Source organism: Tachypleus tridentatus, chromosome 1 (genome assembly GCF_004210375.1).
Source record: "Tachypleus tridentatus isolate NWPU-2018 chromosome 1, ASM421037v1, whole genome shotgun sequence".
NCBI classification, from domain to species: Eukaryota; Metazoa; Arthropoda; class Merostomata; order Xiphosura; family Limulidae; genus Tachypleus; species Tachypleus tridentatus.
Window position 1 is genome coordinate 14,314,578 of NC_134825.1, and position 25,657 is coordinate 14,340,234.

Sequence of the window (25,657 nt, forward strand, 5' to 3'; positions counted from 1 at the left end):
CCCAAAAGAGGTTAATGAAAAACTTCATAGGTGAACATTGGAAAAAAAATTAAAATACTGAAGAAAGTTAAACCTATAATCAACATTTGACATTAGAAGAAAGAGAAGACGTCAAACATTTTAGGAACAACGAAAATTTTGTCATTCAAGGAGCTGATAAAGTAAACTCAATCATTATACTAACAACCAAACATTATGATTCCTTAATGGTAAGTATATTGAATGATATGTCTAAGTTTATTCAGTCAAATATTGATCTTAGTTCATTAGTTCAACATACAACAAATAAACCAATAAACTACTCAAAATGCAATTAAAAGAAAACTTTGAACTTTGTATATATATATATATATATATATTATTTTGTATACAAACCAAGCTAAAACACGAAAAGCTACGGTTTATCAAACGTACATAAAACCGAAAAAACTCACTCACAATTTTGTACCATTATAACATTCTATCTTCAACTTTTACAGCAACTTTAATTGCATTTCACAAACGTATTTTTCCAAAATTAGACCCCATTAAAAACAGCTCATCCTCTACAACACATTGATTATCCTGTACTTTCACCGTTCTTTTCTTACATCGCATAAAACAGCACGGACAAATCACTTCCAAATGGAAACCTGTAATTGTTTTAAATATATAGGTGAAATTTTCCGTGATTTTACTCGTCAAGATGAAAAAACATAATTTCTCTAACACACAAATAATCCACAGAATAACAAACATTTCACAGAGGAACACGAAAATAGCGATACGATTAATTTTTCAAACATTCACTCACACGCTCTCCCCAAAATGTTTCACGCATAAAACTCATAGCAAAAACACATGCAGCGGAAATTGCATAAACTAATTTTCTAATTATATAATCCAGCGGAAGAAAGGCACCCTATAAAGGTATTCTAAATTTAGAATACACAACATGCACAAAAGAAAACACTTATAAAGAAGTTACATACTTAACTGAATGTTTTACTACAGTTGACCGATTTCCCACTAAAGTAGTTATAAAAACAGTTAATACATTAAAAAAAAACACAGATAAGAACAGACAAACAAAGTTAATTTTCCGAAATAAAGAAAAAACTAATTACTTGCACCTAGAAATATAAGTGTACATCTATCAGAAATTTTGAAAAGAGTAGCAAGGGATTCGTTTTCACCACTGGAATAGAAATTGAACGCATGTTAAGAAAAGTGTATAACGAATCCATCTCACTATAAAGCATTACAGAAAGACCTTCCTAAGTCCATGATAATATGAGTAAAAATAAACACAGTTTTTCAGAATAGAATATCACCGTAGTAAAACATGAGCATCACATTAACAGACGAAAAATAAGAGAAACTTTATTAATAACATCAATTAAAATAATTCCTCCATTAAAAACCCATAAATATATTCCTCAAAATCTTTCATTGTTTTTTTCTTACCCATTCCTAACTTTATGCGAGCATTTTGCACAAAATATTGCATAGTTTTGTATATTTATTCACCTTTCGATTGTTTCTGTTTAACCACACCCAAAAAATGTTTAAAGTCCACGCCGATAACTATTGCTTATTATGAAAACTGTAATGTGTACTGAAAGTTGTTTTGTCAGTAAGTGGTTTAATTTGAATTTCGTACAAAGCTACACGAGGACCATCAGTGCTAGCCGTCCCTAATTTAGCAGTGTGAGACAAGAGGGAAGAAGCTTTCATCACCACCCACTGCTAACTCTTGGGCTACTCTTTTACCAACGAATCGTGGGATTGACCGTCAAAGTATAACACCTCCACAGCTGAAAGGGAAAGCATGTTTGGGTGACGGGGATTCGAACGCGCGACCCTCGGATTACGATTTGATCGCCTTAACCACCTGGCCATGCCAGGCTTGAGGATGAAGAGTAAACTAACAGGTCTTTCAGTGTTTTACATGAATTTTGTTGTGTTGATTTTTAGTTGGGTTTGTTCAATGGCTATACGAATATTGGCTGAGATTGTGATGTTTATGAAAGGAATGTTCATTGTGAGTGTTTTCGTGCATCAAGTCATGTTGTCATAAATATAACAATGGAAGAGTCGTGCAGTGTTTTTGAAAGTATGTATCTCTAATGCTTGTGACCATCTCAGTCGATCAGAGTTCATTTGGGCATCCATTTTACCAATACACACAGCCGTACTGCTAGAACTCTGCTAGACAACATCTAGAAAGCTTACTCTCTAATCTCTTAATATTCTTTTCACTATTGTCTAGTTCTTACAATAACTGAGCCCTGGTCCAATTGGGAAGTAATTGGTTCCAGACTAAAGACATGTGGTTCCTACACTAAATAGCTAACTCAGAGTTCCTATTATACGAGCAACATCATCTGATATTTTATTGTCAGAATACACTAATATATTATCTTTCAACAATGAACGTTTTTGCAACTACAAGTTTAGAACTAGTCATGTTTAAATTATACAATGACACAGAGCAGCTGTTCTTTTCCACCTCAGGCGGAACACTCATAATCTCCACATTCATGCGTTTTAACTGCACATTGTAAAAATACCAGTAATAAGAAAATACTGAACAAAACCGTGTACGTTTCAAATATTTCAATCAGAGTGGTTGAAAACATAACATAATAAAGAAGTTAAATATTGAGTGTCTCAGCTTTATCTTTGATACACTATCTGAGTACTCTCTGTGAATATCATTCACTGTTAATAATTTCACATATTCGAACATATTTCAGTTTGATTCGATCGCCATATTTTGCACTTCCTTAATAAAAAAAAAAAAAGTAGAACCGAGTTTTCTATCATATGCAATGCGAATTTCTTTATTTTCTTTACTCGTTCATGAAAATTTAGTAACAGCGAAACGTCTGTCAAAATTGAAACATTATCTCACTAGCATTAATGCAAATAACGCGTGCATCGTATTTTTAAATAAGAAATTCCAGTTTTATGTTCATAGTTACTCTCATATTACATGCAGCTGTTCTGTAACAGTTTTGTTCTTTGTTTAGTAATTGATTTATTTACGTTATTTAGCACCCATGAATTACTTCATACATGTGTGTAAGACCACAATCACATATGTATTTCGATATATATCACTATGTGTATTTATCAATATACGAAACATTTAATACATATTTTTAACAGAGTATCATTGCTTTGATGCAATTAACTTAAGTAACCTTCTCTGGCTATCCTCCAATAATGTATGTGTAGATAGCTGTGGTATCGCTATGTACTTCAGTACATGAGTTGCAAAACACATTTTGTTTTTATGTCCATTCATCACAAAATAAATAATCACTGAAAGAGTTAAACAAGGCATAAAATTTTCAAGAAAAATTATCATAAGCCGGGACTAATATTCCCTGTATTTCTACAGTATATATCCATATAAACCAAGAAAAAATATAAATCAACAGTAGATGTGGATAATCCATAGATACTTAAAATTTATGTGGGAGAACCTAGCAATGATCAGACACAGAACTCACACCTTTTGGCAAAATCAATAGATTTATTCTTATAATGCCAAATAACATTTTACTTCAAAAAGTCACTCACTGACATGGTGAAAAATAATCACTACTTCCTTTCAGTCATTTATTTTTAATTATATAACAATCTTAGTCTTAGTTGCACAATGTATGATCAACTATCATTCAATATATTTTAGATGTTTCACGATAATATTTTGATCAATAGCTTGGAAAGGAAAGGTCACAAAGCTCTTTATCTCACTTTTCCTTTCCATATTGTTTCATTACTTTCAACCCTTTCACGAGACAGCATCTTTATCTTTTTTTGGCTCATCATTATTCGTCTGTAAATCTTTGTCAAGCCAGTGCACGTGAGAATTGTCTGTAATGTATATAGATGAATTTATTGTCATGTTTTATGTATTTTTGCATACCTAATATCCACTGTAACTATTCCAACCTTTCCTAGATGTTTATTTGAACATCACATTTAAAATAACAGTAGATGCTTTAACCACTCCACATATTTCTTTATCATTGGAAAAAAGTATGTATGAAAGGTGGTAAAATTTCTCACATGGGTATGCTTGGCACACATCCTCTTATATTCTATTCAATATCTGGGTGTGACATAAAAGCATAACTTATCATTCGAGTTAATTCAATGAGATGCACGTAAACTGGATCTAATTCTTTCAATTACTCTTATTGGATCTCCAAAGAGTCAATTATTACATTCATCGATTAGTGTAGCCTCCAACTGTATGGTTTGATGTTGTTAATTCTGCAGTATTTTCAACTACAAGACTGTTTTCGGGGTCAGAAAGTTCAACAAAGGGGCAATATTTCACAAGAACAAATTTTCAGCACTTCTATGCTGTATACAGAGGCAATATAATATGAATAAATCACAGCACTTCTATGTTGTATACACAGGCAATATAATATGAATAAATCACAGCACTTCTATGTTGTATACCCAGGCAATATAATATGAATAAATCACAGCACTTCTATGTTGTATACCCAGGCAATATAATATGAATAAATCACAGCACTTCTGTGTTGTATACACAGGCAATATAATATGAATAAATCACAGCACTTCTATGTTATATACCCAGGCAATATAATATGAATAAATCATAGCACTTCTATGTTGTATACCCAGGCAATATAATATGAATAAATCATAGCATCACAAAATTGTTACTCACCATGCTATCACACATTCTAGATTTTTAAAATTCATTATCTAATTCAGCATAACTCAATACACCTAGATAGTGAACCTTTAACTATATGATTAATGTTAACAGTGTACTACATCTTTTATGACACCGAGAAACATACTTGAAGTAAGAATGTATCCTAGCATGGCTGTTATGGGTTTTGATACTTTTACCAAAATAAAGCAGAGAACAACATTTAGACCTTCGTAAACTCCTTTTTAAGTTCGTCTCTTGATTCATTGCACATCTTATCCTTAACACAGAATAGTTCTGCAATCTTGGATAAGATGGTCACTACGTTTGGGTAACATGGTGCAAAACTAAGAAACCCCAGTGTTCTCTCTTAATATCCTGGTCTATTGAGATATTACATCAACATACATGATTACGATGTTATAATTTCCTAAGTATTAGGCAGATATATATATTCCTCTTGTGAGTTTCAAAACATGCTTAAACTCTAGTAGTTTACAACAACGAAAATTTATGTTACAATTCTGTAGATTTACAGCTGTACCACCGAAGAACAATATTAACGTTTAACAATGTTTTTCACAAGACCAATTGAGATAGGTTAAGGTATATATTCTTCAAAAATGTATAATTTAAGCGTACCTAATCTACAACAGAACAGCATAAAAATTCGCTCGATAAATTTCTAACGCTTCGAAATCTCTCTATATATTCCTATCTACTTTTGCTAATACGATTGTTATCACCTACCTATTATTTTCATGAAAATATTTCAAGATTTTATCAAATTAACATACGTTTCATATTTTGTTCATGTTGGGGAAACTCACTTGGCGTTTTTAAATTTATAACATTCTGGGGTGCGTCCGTGTTTCTCACAGCTAAGCAACATGGGCCCATCTATTATGTCGACCGAGGGGAATTGAACTTCTGATTCTGGCGTTGTAAGTCCAAAGACTTGTCACTATCCCAACAGGGGAAAATATTTTAGTAAAATAATAGTTGAACTACAATATTCACTGCTGTGTTTTTTTTAATATAATCTTTTACATTTCATATCATGTTTATGATATAGTTTACAGTTTATTTTATTCATATATTTTCTTCTAATATTTAATCACACAAAAGATCAAATAATTAAATGAAATAGAAAAAAATTTATGAACAAACTTGTGTTAAATATAGTGTGCATTAATTAGTGCTACAAGTAGTATATGATTGTTCTCTACAGCTGACAGAAACGACAAGAGACTCTACCGAACAATTATGGACATTAATAAGAAAAGTTTAAGAAAATACATCTCTGAAACATTGAGCAACAGAAATGATATTAAATTAACAGAAACTGGCTTCTTCAACTCTCTGCTAACCGATGATGATGAAAGTTTTCACCTGTACAAAGATAAAAAAATATCAAATGTGATTTACTTGGTTGTTTATCTTTGTATAAAGGGCTACTATTTAGTATGTTATCTTGTCTGTTCTTCTCTACCGTATATGCTATTGTTAAATACTTGAAAAATCTAGATGTTGACAAAGTAATTTGGGTTAATTCAATGCCTCTCACAGTTTACAGTATTCCACTTTTCACATATGAAAATATAAAACCATTTGGTCCACCTTCTGCTAGAAAAACTTTACTCTGTCAAAGCATTGCTCACGTATTGGTTCTGTATACGCGCTACAGTGCACTTCACTTCTTACCCGTAGCTGAAGCGAGTGTCATCTTCTTTAGTTATCCAGTCATAGTATCTGTGTTTGCTAGAATATTTTTAAAAGAACCATATGGCTTATTGAAAATTATATCAGCAACTGATAATTTAAGAAATGTTGCTTCATCAGATCAATTCATCGAAACTGTATTTGCAGCTATTGAAATAATTTGTACGCACAGAATGAAAGACATTCCTGTCATTGTAATTTTGTTAAATAATGGGTGGGTTGGTATTTGTATGAGTTTAATTGTTACATTTTCGAAAGGAGAACTTCCATTCATACCGTGCGGAGAACCATCTTTATTAATTGTTTTCTGTTCTCTGATAGAGATAGTTGGATTAGTTTTCCGCTATAAAGGGCTACAAATTGAACAAGCAGGATTATTCTCTGTTGTTCGAGCAGCCTCTCAGATTACTTTCCTTTTCTGCTGACAACTGTTTTTCTTTAAAGAAATTCCAGACATTTGGAGTATCTCTAGTGTAATTATTCTTATTTCTTGTATTTTATGTAGCGGTCTAAGCAAATAATTCAGGGCACTTTCGTTGGATGCACCAATAAAGAGAAAGTTCTGGTATTTACTGTTAAGAATATGTTGTTGTTTTTCCCTTAATGGAGTGATATATGTTACAGGAAAGATAGAATTGGTTTTAAATATTGCTATGACAAGTTACAGGAAATAATAACATTTTTCTAAAAACATATTGAAGTGAACTTAAATTATAATAATTTAGCCTTCTAGTAATATATATACATATGTATAATTTATCAGAATAGTTTACACCAGACATGGGAAATTTCTAACAAGAACCAAGAACTATTGGTATGACCACAATTTCCTTTATTTGTATAACAAACTATATGTATATGTTGTAAAACATTGTCTCATTTTTAAGTTATTATTGTTATTGTATCATGGAACGTTTCTTGTTTCAGTATTTAAATGTTCTTTATATTACATAGCTGGTGCTGTAAGAATTTTTAATTTCTTTTTAAGTCATGTTAGTTACTTTGTGGGTCTTTTGGGTTAATATTGGAGGTACTGATCATATGGCTCCAAGTTCGAGCCATAGTATATTACCGAATGCACTTCTCTTTATCATTTCTGGGGTTCTTATCTGTTACAGTCGATTTTTCTATTCGATTTAGAGAATGTAGATAAATGGTGTTTTTTTCTTATTGTTTGTCCATTGTTATAAAATAGGAATGGTTTGCCAAAATATAGTAAACTTTAGATCACTTTTTCAAGATTATAATTCCTGAAATCTGAAGTTCATGAAAAATATGATCATTATTTCTTATTCTTGTATGAGGAAACCTGTGTTTAATGTGATCATTACCAATCATTTAATGGTATATGTGTAATCTTAGTTTGATGCTGTTGTTAACTAACAATAAATATTAATGGCAGGATTAATACAAGCTTCTAATTTCCAAAACAATAGTCCCAACTGTCATATTATTTAATCTAAAGTGTACTACACTGTTAAAACGCTATATTAAACTTTTCTCATCTTTTTATCAACTTAATTATCATAAAAGTTTAATATAAAGAAAAACAAAACTTACCTTTATTCAAAATATAAAATGATGTATTCACAGTCTTCTTAAAATCGTCTATAGTTACACTGGGTCTCTTACAATATATGTATACATCTGATACAAGTGTGTTCTCCAATAATGTGAGCATGCGTTGTAGGTTCCACGTAAGAAAAACAAAACAAATGGTTTCTTTATGCTGTGATACGAGTCTACATATTTACTTATTTCATTAAACTTTCTTTAAACATAAATACTTTATTTTTGACCCACACTGTATACATTTGAAAAAAAAAAATGGTTTTCAAAAGAAGTCAATATTTTAATACAAAATTTTTTACTATCCATTTTACTTACATTGTATCAAGTGACAGTCGATGGTTGCTCTGGTACTTAGAGTCTTTTTTTAATTCCTGTGTCTGATCATTTTATATGGACCGTTAGTTAAGGCGTTCGACTCACATCAAATATGGTCAAGTTTTCAGCCGTGAAGGTGGTCACTCTCATTATTTGTTAAAAAAAAAGTTCTCCAGAAATGGTGGTCATCATCCAGCTGCTTTCTCACGAGTCTTTTACTATTAAATTAGAGAAACTAGCGCAAATAACTCCAGTATAACATTTCATGAAATACAAATAAATATTCGAAAGATTTCCAAGCATGGGATGCAAGATAGATTTTGACAGAATGAAAACTTCCTTATCAATCAAATCCTTTAAATTAAGTAAATATTATTTAGGAACTGAATTTTAATGAACCAATAAAAAGAGTTTAATAAGTTTTAACACTAAAATAAGTTATACATATAGAAAATCTTACCTTTCAAAATTGATTTTGCGTTTTTGGTAATATTTTGACTTACTTTCTTGAAATAGTCTCAAAATCACCTACAAATTCTTTAAAAAAAATTATTATTTCTTCTTTTATAAAAGTTTACACACTTTGTTATTTGAACATGGTGGTATTAAAACTTGGTATATGTCTGAACTTTAACCGATCTTATTTGATCAGAACTCTGATCAGAAACAGCTAATTCTGTCGCTATTGTAAAACGAACAAAATATAATTTATTGTGTTATAGAATAAAACGTAACAACATTAAGTAAACACTTGAAAATTACTCTTTAATATTTCTGCGTATTACAATGAAATATTGAACGGATTAAAATCATAAGATGTTTATTATGTTCTGAGTCTTCGTTAAACAATATACATGATGGTGCATAACAGACTGAATGTAGATGATTTGTTACAGAAAGTAAGTTCTTTTTTTTTAATTAACATTTTATGAAAAGTATGGCCACCACAACCTTGTGTAAATCGTATTTAAGGGTTCCGTTTCCTGAACCACTTCTTGTGTATCGTTAATAATATTCAAATTTCTTGATTTATACATATATAGCTTGTTAGTATCCCATCTAAATTAGAATAAATTAAAATAAATTTTGTGGATGAAACATTTCATTTGGTATATGCTTATAATCTTCTTACATTTCGTGATTATTTATTATCTGAAAATTATAGAGGTAATTTTTCTTATCCTGGTAGAGTCAATGATTATCATATTTTCTCTAAACATTCTGATTTATTACAAGCTACTCCTTAGTTTTCGAGGAAATAACAAAAAAGGTATGCTGGTGATATACATATGCTTTTGTGAAATTTTATCTCGTTTTCAAGGTCTGATGTTTACTTTCTCAAAATCAAATCAAATGGTTTTTCTTCGACACTTTTTCTAACTGGTACATAAAAGATATGTGTAAAACCATATTGTTATCAACCTGGATGAAAAAACTGATGGATATCTTAAAAATTGTTGAAACACCTTTAGTTATTTAGTCATGATTGGATAGTACTATACGAGTAAGACCCATAAAAAAGGTCAGTAGAAACGCACACAACGTTTTTTTTCATAAACCTAAAATGTTATATATTACTTTTTTTCTGAACCACAGTTCATTTAATTTCAGCTACAGAGTATCATATGAATATAATTATGTATTACGATTTTGCATTTTCTTTCGTCTGAAAGGGTCAAGATTTCCAGATTGTGTTTTAACAGGTTATGAAATACTTATTGTGACTCTTTTTTTACAATCATTTGAAAGTCGTCTCTTTCTTCTCGCCATAATCTGTTTCTGTCTTTCAAATATATAAAAGATATATGTACATTTAATCATCCTAGTATAACTGCATTATACTTCAAACTAAATATATTTATAATATCTTGTTGTTAGAGTTTTAATTTGTTGGTAACATGAAAAAACCAATTTGATTTCATACAAATCTATTCAGAAAATACCTTTAAATATTTAACACACGTTCTCTCTGTCCAACTGAACGATTCAAGTGGTCTAAAGGTATGTAGCTGTAAAAGTGCTGGTCTCTCTGTACTTTCTATAACATATGCTTACAGCTACAACGTATGAGCTTTCATCTCTGCGAGGCCAGTTACTACAAATGTTTATACATCTGTATGAGGCCAGGGATATCGGATAACACCTGCTCTACAGCTGTATCATCTGAATAAGCGACAACACTTTGAGAGAGAGGTGGGCTGCAAGATCGATGCTGGTCAGAGAAACGCAGTTCTATCTCAATTTTCAAATTTACAAAACCAAATAACACGAAACACCTGAACTTTCCGATCACACGGAACCAAAAAAGCAAGAATCTCATAACCACAAAATGATTGAAGAGTCGGTTAAGACACAGTTTAATTACACCTTTGAATACCTTTAAAATAAGCTAAAAATAACCCACCTTTTATATTTTGGAGTTCAGTATGGAACAGCTAGACTTCTAGCGAGACAATTCAACACCCAGTACTGAACTCACTCGATCACAAATAACGACTACGGGAAAGTTAAGGAGAAATAATTTGTTGTCCTGAATGTTTAACTCAGTGGAGAATAGAATAATAAACTGAGCTGAGTTCAAAAGCTGAATGCAAGACTCACAGATAGATTTGTAATTTGCTTATTAGTAATGCACCATCTGCATGGTAAATCTGATAATGGTCTCTGAAGATTATGACGACATCGTCATTGTCAGATTTGTGGAAGGGCTTCCTGGTGAGATGATTTGACATAATCAGGGATTGAGAGATATTTCTTTCCGTTATAGAGACAATCTCTATCATTATGAGATTCCGAGTAGCAGCTTTTAATTACTCACTAGAAGGAAAGAAGTCTGAGGAAGTAGCTGTAGTGGCTTGAACCACGACGAACTATATTCTCCCTCAGTAACATGTGGTATTGAGATCAACATGAGAGAAGCAATTCATTTACACTGGTTTCCTCTAAACAGAGAGGATTATTTTTGAGACAAATATAATTGATCTTTCTTGATGGCATTCATTGAAGTATTTAAGAAATTGAGTGATTGACGTTATCCTTTTCTTTTATTATTCATAAGATATCACTTATAGGCAGCTTTATGTAGGAATTATGAAGGCTAAAAAAACCAAACAAAATCACTTAACCTATCACACACTTTGGTGCTTTTGAAGTTCACGGCCGTTCATTTTCAATGGACAATCTGGTTTATGAGGTTTGGATTGTCCGTTACGACCAATAATGTCCACATGTGAATCATTTCTGAATTCGAAAATATGAAAGGCTGGATATTTTAGTCTCTTCTAAAGGTATTCATAGACGTAATGAACCTCATAAGCACATAATGATTGGTCGGTTAAAAGATTGTTGCTTTTGTTGGTTCTGTGTGATAGGAATGTTGAGTTTTCGTATCTTTCAGCTTTGTAAATTTGCAATAGAGATGGAAAGGACAGAAACTGATTATGTCTAGATGAGACAGTCAGAATAAGTATTTCATGATCTGTAAAGCCACAATCTCTAAAATTGACACATTCAGAGCAAATAAAACGCAAAAACGAAAAACATAACTAAAATCAGATGTAGTTAAAATAAAATGAGCTGTGGTGTAGGAAAAGGCAATATATAACATTCTAGGTTTATGAGAAACAGAAAAACAGTTTAAACTATGGTTTACAGAGCAGAAATATATTACACTGTAGTTTAGAATAAAACAACATGTTATGTACTGATTCACAGAGAAATGTCACGTTCGGTGTGTGGTTCACATAAAACTTATATTTAACTTTGTAGAATTAACAGAAACAACATTTTATTTATCAAATAAAAGGTGAATAATTCTTTAAGTTGTGACCAATCTTTTAAATAATCCAAGTTCAGTACTGTTAACAGTTTTCACGTATTAAAATTTATCCCGAACAATCCTCCAGTTTATTATCTTAAGAAGTACAATGTCAAGTATCCTAAAACGCAGTTAAATGACAATTTAAAGTTAAATGTTAAATAAATGGCGATATATATACATTTTATGATGTTTGATAACATGATTGATAAAATAGTTTTCTTTTCTGAAACAAATATACTTTAATATACAAACCATAACACAATTTACAAGAACGGTTTATAACAAACAATAATCTATGAAGAAAAGTTTCACAAACTTACAAACAATATTAGTCGTTTCTCTGGTCTGAAATTTCCTTGATGTCTTAGGGTTCTTTCACAATGAGCGAATTAATTTTGTGTCGGGTAAAATTCACTTAAAGGGTATCTAACTAGCTCTGCGTTCTTTGTGGAGTTTCTCAACAATTAAATTACATAATGTTTTGCAAAATGTTCACGTATGATTTGAATATGTCAAAGTTAAAGGGTCTATAATGTTCGAAATTTATACATATTCCTGGTCAAATATCTTACGTTGCCAACTAGTAAGCGTTTATCAGAATTATAGTTTCTAAGGTTTATGCAATAGCAATTGCAGCAAACCAATAACATATATTGTCTCTTGGCGCGTAGCGTTCGTTACATTTATATGAGTGACGGTAGTTTTGGAAACTTCATCCTGCACAACAATACTGACAATTGTAGAATTTAACACTCGAGAATCTTTTTTAGCTTCAGCGGATAGGCAGGAACTTCACAATACAAATGCTATAGCATAAGTTATATACATTTCTAAATACAACTTAAATGAAACAAACATCAAACAGTAAAATAGCTATTTAATAGTAAATCCATCACAAACCTTCTACTCCTGACCTCAGACACAACGAAAAGTGCCTGGTGTATCAAGTAACAGGTGGCAGTAACAGAGAAATATTAAGAATGGTTTATGAGGTGAAACACTTAAATGATATTGTAATTAAATGAAACATTTTCTCTCTCAATCTTTTTCGATTGTGATGTTAGGAGTATAGCCATAGCATGTTGAGATATTGTTATAAAGTAATAGATTCGAATAGCAAGATTATGTTGAGCTCACTTTGCACCTTCATACGAGGAAGATTTATATGTGTAACCACTAATCATATCATTGGGTTACGACTGGCTGCACTCAGTTAAAGGGCTGATATTTAGTTGTCCTTTTCTTCTTAACAGTTTTAATTTAAAAACAGATATGGTTTAATATTAACTATTCAGGTACAAAGTATTAAATACTCGCCACTTCACCTCTTAACTTCTGATTACATTTTCATGTGTACAGTTTTAGCAGTTTATCTTAAAAGTATATGATAATTACAATATATAAGTGTGTGTGTTTCTGTTGACCTTTTTGAATGGGTCCAACTCATATTGCACAAAGGAATATATATCTCTATATTTCAGATAATATGTACAAATTTAAAATGTAAAATTTTAACGTAGAATCGTCTCAACAATTGATTTTCACACTTCTTGACACTTCGAAATTTAATATAGAAACTCTCCAGGTTCATGTCATTTGAAGGTGTAATTATTCATACTATCAAAAAATACTGGAGTAAGATGCAAGGTGCGTTACTGGAAATGATGCTTATTTAATGTGCGACCTATTTAGTTTTTATGATAATTCTATACGTCACTCATACTTTAACTTCAGTTGTAATTAATTTTGGCACATCAGAACATAATACACAAACGATTCAATTTTTGTTTATGAATTTTCAATATAGTATAATTTCAAGATTAATATTTCTTTTTCGAAATACCTTGAGACTGGTTACTAGGAAATATTTCTCAGATACATACGATGTGAATAATGATATCATGCTCGATAAATCTTGAATGTTAGGAAATACAAACGTCATCACGTAGTTACACACATACAGACAGTGTAGTAAGTGTTGGATTACCTTTCATTCAAAGGCACGATGTGAAATTTAAAATAGTGTACAATCAGTCAAAAGTTCAGTTTACTTACCACATATTACACTTTTTCAGACACAGAAAATACAATTAGTAAATAATAAACAATGATACAGTAACATGTAAAACCACTGTTGCTATATATCAGACAATTTGTGCCAAAAAAGGACGTTTATTTCCCTTATTAGGTTTTTAAATTAATTGAGTTTGAAGGATGTATAGCGATTATTCTTGTTATATCTGTGTCAGAAGGGTTTTTTTATTAATTGCATACATTTACTTGGCCTCTTTCAACATACATGAATTTTTGACTTGAGTCACATATTTTGATAATCAGCATCACTAATAAGCTCAAAGAACTTTAGTTTTAGAAAATATACCAATCATGATGGCAAGTTTAGAAAAGCTTTTGTCCTTTTGTATTCACTAAAACAGATAAAGCTTTTGATTCAGTGAAAGACACTCAATCTGACTGATGGTTTTACTGAAACAAGATAGTGGTTGATATAGGAGAAAAAAACTATTGAAACAGAAGCTAAACAAGTCAATTATAATACATTTTTCTACATATATGTATTTACTGGTACTAAATATATTAAACTCAAATATTTAAAACTCCGCATAATCATATGTTTTATAAATAAATTTAATATTCACGATACCTTAACTATAGTTTTTGTGAGTCACTAGATTTAAAAAATAAACATTATCTGAAATGTAAGAGATTTACCATTTTATTCTATAATACAATGAATTATACGTTTGTACGTGTACTCTAATAGCGACATAATTAGCTGTTTCTGATTAGTGTTGATAAGATCGGTTAAATTTCAGACATATCCCAAGTTTTAACACCATCATGTTCAAATAACAAAGTGTGTAAACTTTTATAACAGAAAAAAATAATACATTTTTGTATTTAGGAATTTCTAGGTGTTTTTGAAACTATTTTAAGTTAGTAAGTCAAAATAATACGAAAAAATGCAAATTCAATTGAGATTTTCTACATGTACAACTTATCTTAGTGCTAAAACTTATTAAAATATTTCTGATTCGTTCATTAAAACTCAGTTTCTAAATCATATTTAGTTAATTTAAAGGATTTGATTGAAAAAAGTTTTCGTTTTGCGAAAAACATTGTTTAATCCTATCCATAGGAAACTTTTGAATATTTGATTTGTATTTCGTGCAACGCTACACTGGAGGTATTTGTGCTAGTGTCCCAAATGTAACAGTAAAGACTAGAGAGAAAGCAGCTGGTGATTACCATCCATCTTTTGAGCTACTTTTTTCCAACAATTAATGAGACTGACCGTCAGATATAACACATCGACGGCTGAAAACGCGAGCGTATTTGATGTGAGTCGAGCACCTTAACTACTTGTTCATTCCAGTTTGTCTCTTAAGAAACGAAGGGGAAAAATAATAAGTTCTGCTACTCAAACAAAAGGCAATATCAGACAGAATGAAAAAAGTGTAAAATGCGAACATATAAAATCATGAGACACAGGAAGTAAAAAAAACTGGAAATACCACAGTAACCATCCACTGTCACTTGATACAATGTAAGTAAAATGCATAGTAAGAAATTTTGTATTAAAATATTGACTTATTTATAAAACAATTTTTTGTCAATTGTATACCGTGTGACTCATAATTAAAGTATTTGTGTTTAGAATAAGCGTAAGGAAATAATAAATATGTAGCCTCGCATCATAGCACAAAGAAACCATTTGTTATATTTTTCTTACGTAGAACGTACAGCGCATGTTCACATCATGTGGACTACACGCGGGTATGAAATGTATACATGTACTGGTGTTAAAAATATAACAATACACATTTAAGAGTTTTAGTGTAAATACAGACAATATAAAAAATATTGTGAATACATCATTTATATTTTGAATAAAAGTAAGTTTTGGTTTTCTTTTCATTAAAATTTTATGAAAAATACGTTTACAAAAAACATATGAGGTAAGTTTTGTTTGTTTTATTTGGAATTTCGCACAAAGCTACTCGAGGGTTATCTGTGCTAGTCGTCCTTAATTTAGCAGTGTAAGACTAGAGTAAAGGCAGCTAGTTATCACCACCCACCGCCAACTCTTGGGCTACTCTTTTACCAACGAATAATGGGATTGACCGTCACATTATAATGCCCCCACGGCATGTTTGGCGGGACGGAGATGCAAACCCGCGACTCTCAGATTACGAGTCGCACGCCTTAACACGCTTGGCCATGCCGGGACATTTAATTTAAACTCTTAGTTCGATTAGAAACAATTCAAAATTTCATTTTCTGTCGATATATTTCATATCATTTTTTCCATTTCGTACACACAGTTAAAAATTATATTTGCTGAAAATTTTTCACACATTTGTATCACTGAACACACCTTTCGTCATTTTCTGTATTCTAAAAAAAATTCATGAATATGATTAACGTTTAGCATTCCAGACAGTTCCTCTTAGCTATACTTGAACTCTCCTAAATAGAAGTCACTATAATTTAATAATATCAATTTTCTTTAATACTATTTAAGAATACTTGAGACTGTTATTTTACCCAGCATGTTTAAGTGGTTGGGGCGTTTGACTCGCAATTTTTGAGTCACTAATTCAAATTTCCATCTCAAAAGGAACGCTAGCTCTCTTAGCCTATGAGTCGTCACATTTCATGGTCAATCTTATTAAAAGAGTACCTCAAGCGTTGGCGGTGAGTGCTTATAATTAGCTATCTTCCTTTTAATATTTCACTACTAGTTTAGAAACGGCTAGCCCAGATGGTTCTCGTGAAGGTTGCCCGAAATTCATAACAAATAAGTCGGATGATGAAATGTGATATGAGTAACACCTCTGCTAAGGAGGAAATGATCTTCTTACTTTAGGGTTAACACTTATATAATAATCAAAAATTTCTGTTCACTCCCATCACTCTGTAGCATTTAAAGACTGGTGTTATCAACCTTAGTGCAAACATTCTGGGTATTAAGTTCAATTTAACACTACATAACATCAACTTTAACCATCGAGTTATTGCAATTTCCTTTTCACCTACATTAATCATATTAATATCAAATAACAACGAAAGTAACTCCTGATAATATTATTCTGAAAGAAGTGTTTATTTTGGAAATTTTCTAAGAGTAAAAGTTCGTTGTGAGAAGAAATTGTTTCCGATCTGTCCATTTATCCACAGCCAAAAGATAATCACATTTATGAATTGATGGCACCTGTTTTTGCTTCCGAATATTATCTAGCGATACTGGGATAAAATGACTGAAGGGCACAATAATAACTTCAGCCTGGAGTTTTTCATACTTTGTAAGGCATTCAGGGCACTACCTGTTAGAGGAATTAAAATTATAACACTATTCCATTACACTCGTGGGTGAAAATTCTGAAGGTTTCGATACAATATTGTACACGAAGACCCTGAATTTTTCGATACACTTTTGTACGCTCAAATACAAAAGGTTTAGATAGTATATTATACATGGAGACCCTGAAGATTTCGATACAATATTATACATGCAGATCCTGAAGTTGTCTATAGAATATTGTACTTGCAGATCCTGAAGTTGTCTATAGAATATTGTACTTGCAGATCCTGAATGTTTTTTATAGAATAATCGACATGCAGATCCTAAAGGTTTCTGTAGAATATTGTACTTGCAGACCCTGAATGTTTTTTATAGAATAACCGACTTGCAGATCCTAAAGGTTTATCTGCAGGTAAGATTACTGGAGTGCTCCTCTATAAAATGATGTTGCATTATATAGTTGATATAGACAAGTTTCATAAGTTTGAAATAATAGTTATAAATAAAATGCCTGGGTGAAAGAATCTGCAAATGTTTGAAATCTGCAGTCGCTCAAATTTAAACACAGATCACTCCATTGGTAAATGCATTTAGAAGTAATTACATACAACTTCTAGCTTACTTACTTTACATTTGTTCTAATATCTCTGTTTATCACATACTGGAGAGTCATTAGAATTTTCCACGTTCTTCAGTCATAGTGGAACCACTATAAAACAAAGTAATAGTGCTTTCACAATAGCCAATAGAGATAATTATTGTACAATATACTATATAACACACTCTAATGACAGTGGTACTACCATTCAGATCTGTGTGATAAGTGAGAGTGCAAAGAAGTTAACGTGATTTAACGATAATAATTTGTTGCAAATACACGTGAAGCCTTGTTTTCGTAAAATTATATATTTCTATAATTAGACGTATTTTAAAGCTGCATACTAGATAAAGCGGATATCAAATTGATACAAAAAATCGAGTACTTTATTAATTAGAATGAAAAAACACTTATGTATAAGCTACTTTGCACTTCATATTAACAGTAACTGGGATACAATAATACAGGGTGTTCGGAAAGTCACTGTGCAGTTTTTTTTGTTAAAAAATATATAATGAAATATCTAGAAAACGTTGATATCGAATTAAAATTCTTTATTCACCTGCGATACTAAATATACGTTTTATTGAATTTCATCACAATCTAAATAAAATATTATTTCCATAATCTACAACAAATAACCAAAATGTTCAGAAAAAAAATCACAATTAAAAACAAATGACAGAAATATACAACTGATAAACATCACCAGTGTTATCTGTCTGTCAACTTTACAAGTACAACTTAAAAGTGGGTGTGAAACATAATTTTATTATAAATAAATATGAAATGTGTAAATCATTTGTTTTGAAGAAATAGTGTTAACTAATATTTTCATTACATCTTACGATATACTACTACATATTAAAGTAACACATAGTGTCAATTTTCCGAAATGAGTTATGCTTAGGAAATTTGATTAAATTGTGTAATATTCTGATTCAAATTTCCGTACTTTAGTGAATGTTAAAATCGCTGAAAAAGGGTTTCTGATAGTTTCAATACGAAAAAATATCCCACTATTTACCTTTTGAACGAAAACAATTTATTGACGACACCACGAAAAATTGTGCTTAAACAGTTTTTATCCCGATGGTTCTGTTTTTTTTTTTTTTCAACAATTAGAAAGCACAACTGTAAAAGTAACCCACAAGGGTAAATGTGTTCTAGATTGTAGTTGTTAAAGCAGTATTTTTTTTATAAATCTTATAAAGAATTGGAAGTGTATTTCATAATTTGTCTGATAAATACTTAGTATGGATGGGGAATTTGTGACTAAAAGCAAGAACTGTCAGTATGACTATAAGATTCCTTTTTTTTGTATAACAAACTTTATGTATGTGTTGTAAAACATTATCTCATTTTTAAGTTATTGTTGTTATTGTATCATAGAACGTTTCTTGTTTCAGTATCTAAATGTTCTTTATATCACCAAGCTGGTGCTGTAAGAATTATTAATTTCTTTTTAAGTCATATTAGTTACTTTGTGGGTCTTTTGGGTTAATATTGGAGGTACTGATCACATGGCTCCAAGTTTGAGCCACAGTATGTTACTGAATGCACTTTTCTTTATCATTTCTGTGGTTTTTAACTGTTACAGTTGATTTTTCCAATCTGTTTAGGGTATGTAGGTAAGTAGTGGGTATTTCTTATTGTTTGTTTACAGTTATAAAATAGTAATGTTCTGTCTATACATAGTAAACTTTAGATCACTTCTTCAAGATTATATTTCCAGAAATCTGAAGTTCACGAAATATTTTAAGTATTTATTATTCTTGCATGAAAAGATCTATGTTTAATGTGATCATTACCAAACAGTTAATGTTATATCTGAGATATGTGAAAATATTAATAGCAGGATTAATACAAGCTTCTAATTCTGCAAAACAATAGTGCCAACTGTCATTATTTAATCTAAAGTATATAACACTGTTAAGGCGCTAATGTCATCTTTTCTCATGTTTTTTTTATAAACTTACTCATCATGAAGTTTTAATAAAAAGAAACAAAACTTTATTCAAATTATAAATGATGTATTCAAAATGTTCTTTATATTGTCTCTACTTACGTTGGAACTCTTAATTGTGTATTGTTGTGTTTTTATTACCGGTAAATGTATACATCTCACACCCGTGTGTAGTCCATATGATGTGAGATTGCGCTGTACGTTCCACGTAAGAAAAAAAAATAACTAATGGTTTCTTTATGCTATGACAGGAGGCTACATATTTAATTGTTCATTAAGTTTGTTCCAATAATAAATACATTAATTATGAGCCACACTCTGCACATTTGACAAATAATATTTTTTTTTTAAATAAGTCAATATTATATTACAATATTTCTTACTATGCATTTTACTTGCATTGCATCAACTGAGATGGTTAGTTTGGTATTGCCAGTCTTATTTATTAATTCCTGTGTCTTATGATTTTATATGTTTGTATTTTATGGATTTTGTTTATCCTGTCTGATATTGTCTTCTGTTTCAGTATCAGAACTTTGTTTCTTCAGAGACTGACTGGAATGGATCGATGGTTTAGACTCGCATCAAATGTGCTCACGTTTTCAGCCATGAAGGTGTAATAAACAGACGGTCAGTCTCATTATTTGTTGGAAAAAAGTAGCCCAAAAGATGGATGGTAATCACAAGCTGCTTTCTCTCTACTCTTTCACTGTTAAATTAGGGACAGTAGCAAAAATACCTCCAGTGTAGCGTTACACGAAATACAAATCAAAGATTCAAAAGATTACTGTACATAGGATGAAACAATGTTTTTCGCAAAATGAAAACTTTCCTTTCAATAAAATCCTTTAAATTAAGTAAATATTATTTAGAAAGTGAGTTTTAATGAACCAATAAGAAATATTTAATAAGTTTTAGCACTAAGATAAGTTGTAGATGTAGAAAATCTCTATTTTTAAAACTGAATTTGCGTTTCTTCGTTTTATTTTCACTTACTTATTTGAAATAGTTTCAAAGCAACTTAGAAATTCTTAAATTACAAAAAATATTATTTTTTGTGTTATAAAAGTTTACACAGTTTGTTATTTGAACATGATGGTATTAAAACTAGGAATATATCTAAATTTTAACCGATTTTATCAACACTGATCAGAAACAGCTAATTCTGTTGCTATTCGGGTACGTACAAACGTATAATTCATTGTGTTATAGAATAAAACGGCAAATCTCTTAGATTTCACGTAATGTTTATTTTTTGAAATTCAGTGGCACACTACAACTATAGATAAACTATAGTAAATATTAAATTTATTTATGCAACATATGGTTATTTGAAGTTTTAAACATTTGTGCTAAATAGATTTAGTAACAGTAAATACATATGTATTATAAAAATGTATTATAATTTACTTGTTAAGCTCCTGTTTCAATATTTTTTGTTCTCCCATATCAACTACCAACTATCAACTTAATTGTTGTATTGAATATCAAAACATGTGATTCAAGTCAAGAATAAGCTGAAAAAGGCCAAGTAAATGTTTAAACTGTATGTAATCAGTAAGAAAAAATCCATTCTGGACACAGAAGTAACAAGAATAGTCGCTATACATCCTTTAAACACAACTGATTTACAAAGGTAAATGTTGAAATAAATGTCCTCTTTGGCATAAATTATCCGATATATATTAACATTGTTTTTTTATTCACTAATTGTATTTTCTGTGTCTAAAAAAACATGATGTAACTGAAATAAACTTTCTTACTAATTGTTCACCAATTTAAATTTTACATGGTGCCTTGGAATGAAAACAAGTTGTATGAAAACTAATCCAGCACTTACTACACTGTCTATATGTGTAACTACGTGATGACGTATGTATTTCCTAACATTCAAAGTTCATAGAGCATGATATCACTACTTTCACTGTTTGTTCCCGTGAAATATTTCCTAGTAACCAGTAATCTTGATAACAAACACTATAAAGGTCTTTTGAAAAAGAAATATTAATCTTCAAATGTTGTTCCATTGAAAATGTATAAATGAAAATTTAATCGTTCATGTATTATATCTTGTTGTGGCAAAAGTAATTACTACTGAACTTAAAGTACGAATGATATAGAGAATTATCACAAAAATTAAATAGGTCGTATATTAAATAAGCATCCTCTTCAGTAACACATCTTGCATCTTTCTCCATCTTTTATTGTTATTGTGAATAATTACACCATGACTTAACATGAACCTGGTAAGATTGTATATTAAATTTCAAAGTGTGAAAATCAATTGTTGAAACGATTTAATGTTAAAATTTTGGTTTCTAATTGGTATGTATATATCATCTGAATTTAGAGCTATATTCCTTTGTGCAATGTAATTTCTTAGTTATTTACTCTTGAACTACTTTTTGTGTATCGTTAATAATACTCAAATTTGTTTATTTATACATATTTATCATGTTAGTATCCCATCAACTTTCGGGAATAAATTTTATGGATGGAACATTTCATTTAGTTTATCCTTATAATGTTCTCACATTTCGAATTGTTTGTTCTCTGAAAATTATAGAAGTGATTTTTCTTTTTCGGGTTGAGTCAATGATTATCATATTTCCTCTAAACATTTTAATTTATTACAAGCTACTCCCTAGTTTCATATGAAATAACAAAAGGTATGCTGGTGTTGTACATGTGCTTTTGTCAAATTTTATCTGGTTTGCAAGGTCTGAAGTTTACTTTTTCAAAATCAAATCAAATGGTTTTTGTTCGACATCTTTTCAAACTGTTATATAAAAGATACGTGTAAAACAATATTGTTAATCGACATGGCTGGTACTTTGTTGTATTTGAGAAAATACGAAAACAATGTCTTATACATTTAAAAGACGTTTGAAAGAAATAGCTTAAAAACGGTTATTTTTCTTGGTTCACCAAAATAATATTTCCAGACGTGCTTCTCGTTCAACCTTAATAGACCCGCAACAGTTTTGGATAAAACGGTATTCATACTATTCCGTTATAACAACAAACTGGTAAAGACAATGGATTGACCTTTTAAACTGGATAATGAGAAAACATCATCTTTTCGACTAAATTATATATATGAAATATATATGGAGTGGTGGTATGTTTCTATCCAACGTTTACTTTAGCGAACAGTGTTTTGTAGACAAATTTATTTGTATTTATTTTTTGAAATATATATTTCAAATAAGGTGATTAAAATCCTGTCTCGGATTGTTAGTTCTTGTTATAAAAATATCACCAGAGGACCGGGCCAGGATGGAACTTTACGACGTCAGGATAGAATAAAGGAAGAAGTAAAAGAATATAATTATGATCTCCATTTTCAAGTTTAAAAAATGGAATATTTGACAAAATTTGGTTAGCAATTTATGAATGGGGATAAATAGAAGGGTGCTCGGTCTCAAATGTGAATTAAGACCGGGCACCTTTGTATTTATCCCTAAGTAAATCTCAGCTTCAGATCTGTTAATATTATTACATAATCACAAGGGAATACATTCATGCCCAAATACTCTTATAAATTACATGTAATCTGTGAACGGTGGCATTGCTACAGTGGAATTCCTTTCTAATTTTTTTTTTTGGAGTGATAAATTTCAAAACATGCACTCACACACAAAGTAGATTTTTTTTTACAGCAAGCTGTTTGAAGATAAATAAATGTGGCTCAGAAAAGCTTCAGTGAGAAACACTAATAAAAAATATTACAAAACACACGTGAATAATGCAATACTAACGCAAATAAACCTAAACCAAATGATACAATAATCGAAACATAAAGTATGAAAACAAACACGAGAAGACATCAAAATTTACACTGAGTTATTGTAATAATTTTAAAATTTTAATTTTATTTTTACTTTGGCGAGTTTTCACTTCGTTTGAAAACTTGTACTGGTATTTCATGTCTCCCGATAGCACCCCACTTCTTCCTGTCACCTTTGCACCCTTTTAGTACGCCACTGTAGGTCCTATTGTATTTTCGCCGTATGTTGATATGAACTTTATATAATTTGGGAGATACAACTTGGATAATAAAGATATATCAAATGTTCAGTGGATTGTTATAATCTATGTCGTCATGATTTAATTGTTCTTTTTGACGACCATAAAACTTCACACAAATTCTGCAGCTTAATATTTAAAGAAAAAGTAACTGTTGTATGACTATCCTGTCATCAGATTTTAAAAATGATTTTCTTTTACCTTCAAGGAGAGTATTGTCACCTAGAAGTCCATAGGAATAACGATTGGCTACTTGCCAGGTATGTCACTAAATCAACTTATGTACAAGTTTCTTTTGGACCTTCCTGAACAGGTCTGTGCCCAAAGTTGATCAGCATGTTTATTTTAATTTGATTAAGTTAAAATATTTTCTTCTTTTACAAATTCTAAATTTCACACCTAAGTCTCTTTTAATGATCTGAGTGAATAAACATATTGCCTTAAAAAGGGGTTGTTATATACCCTAACAAAAAGTTATCACCTTTCGGTGACAATGGGTAGTATACAAACCTGTAATTTTACAGATGATTTACATTAACAGTAACTGTCAGTTCACTTAGTAATTTACATGTACAACACAACGTACTCAACTAGAACGTTTCGTAAAAACTCTTGTTAAAGTTTGAAGGTAAAATATTTGAAAATAAAGTAAACAGACAAAGTTATATTATTATCATTTTTGACATAAAATTATACAAAAAACAACACACTCCTACGCTAAGTTCATTGAATGGAGAATTGATTAATCAGTAAATTTATGATGTTAAATTCAAAATTAAAAAAACATTTTCCTTTAACAAAACCTGGTGGTGTTAAAAACTATTAATACTAAGCTTTGAGCCCCTGTAATGTAATTGACAAAGACAGCCGTGTATATGGATAGCGTTGTTTCTATAGTTGCATGCATTTTAACAGGACATTCACAACATTGGATACTTTAGTAACGTCCGAATATATATGTATAACTCGATTTGTAACTGTAACGTTCGTTTATAATAACAATATATATTATGTCTGAAACCTTCACTATACTCTCTGGTAAATGTGACTTGTAAAACACTCCACAGTTTGAAATATCTGTATCTATAAAGTCTTGAATATTTGTGTTTGGAAGTCCCAAATCACGTATCATAGAACTCATGCAATTGTTTATATTAGAACTAACGTGGTTAATTTTGGCTTTTAGATAAATAATAAATAAATTATTTTATACGATGCTTTTGTCATCATATTTTGAATGGACGACACACACGTTCGTCTCTGAGACATGTGTTGAAGACTCTTCCTGTTAACCTGAAGATGATCCAAGAAGGTTAAAACTTTGTTCTATACTTTATTTTAATTAAACTTTTATACCCACACCAGAGTTCTTGTGAATATGTATTACATTTACTTAAAATGAACTCCAGTATACTATCCAATGGTTGATGTAGCTAATGCTCAAAGATGTTCAATAAGTTAGTTACATAATATGTGTCAAAGCTGTCTTAGTGCAGATCTCTTTTTGTTATATCAAATATGAACACTGTTCATTTACAGTAGATTATAACATTGGTAAACATGAAACACGACTGTCTATTCCTCTATTATTAGACCCATTATATGGAACTATGGATTGGCTG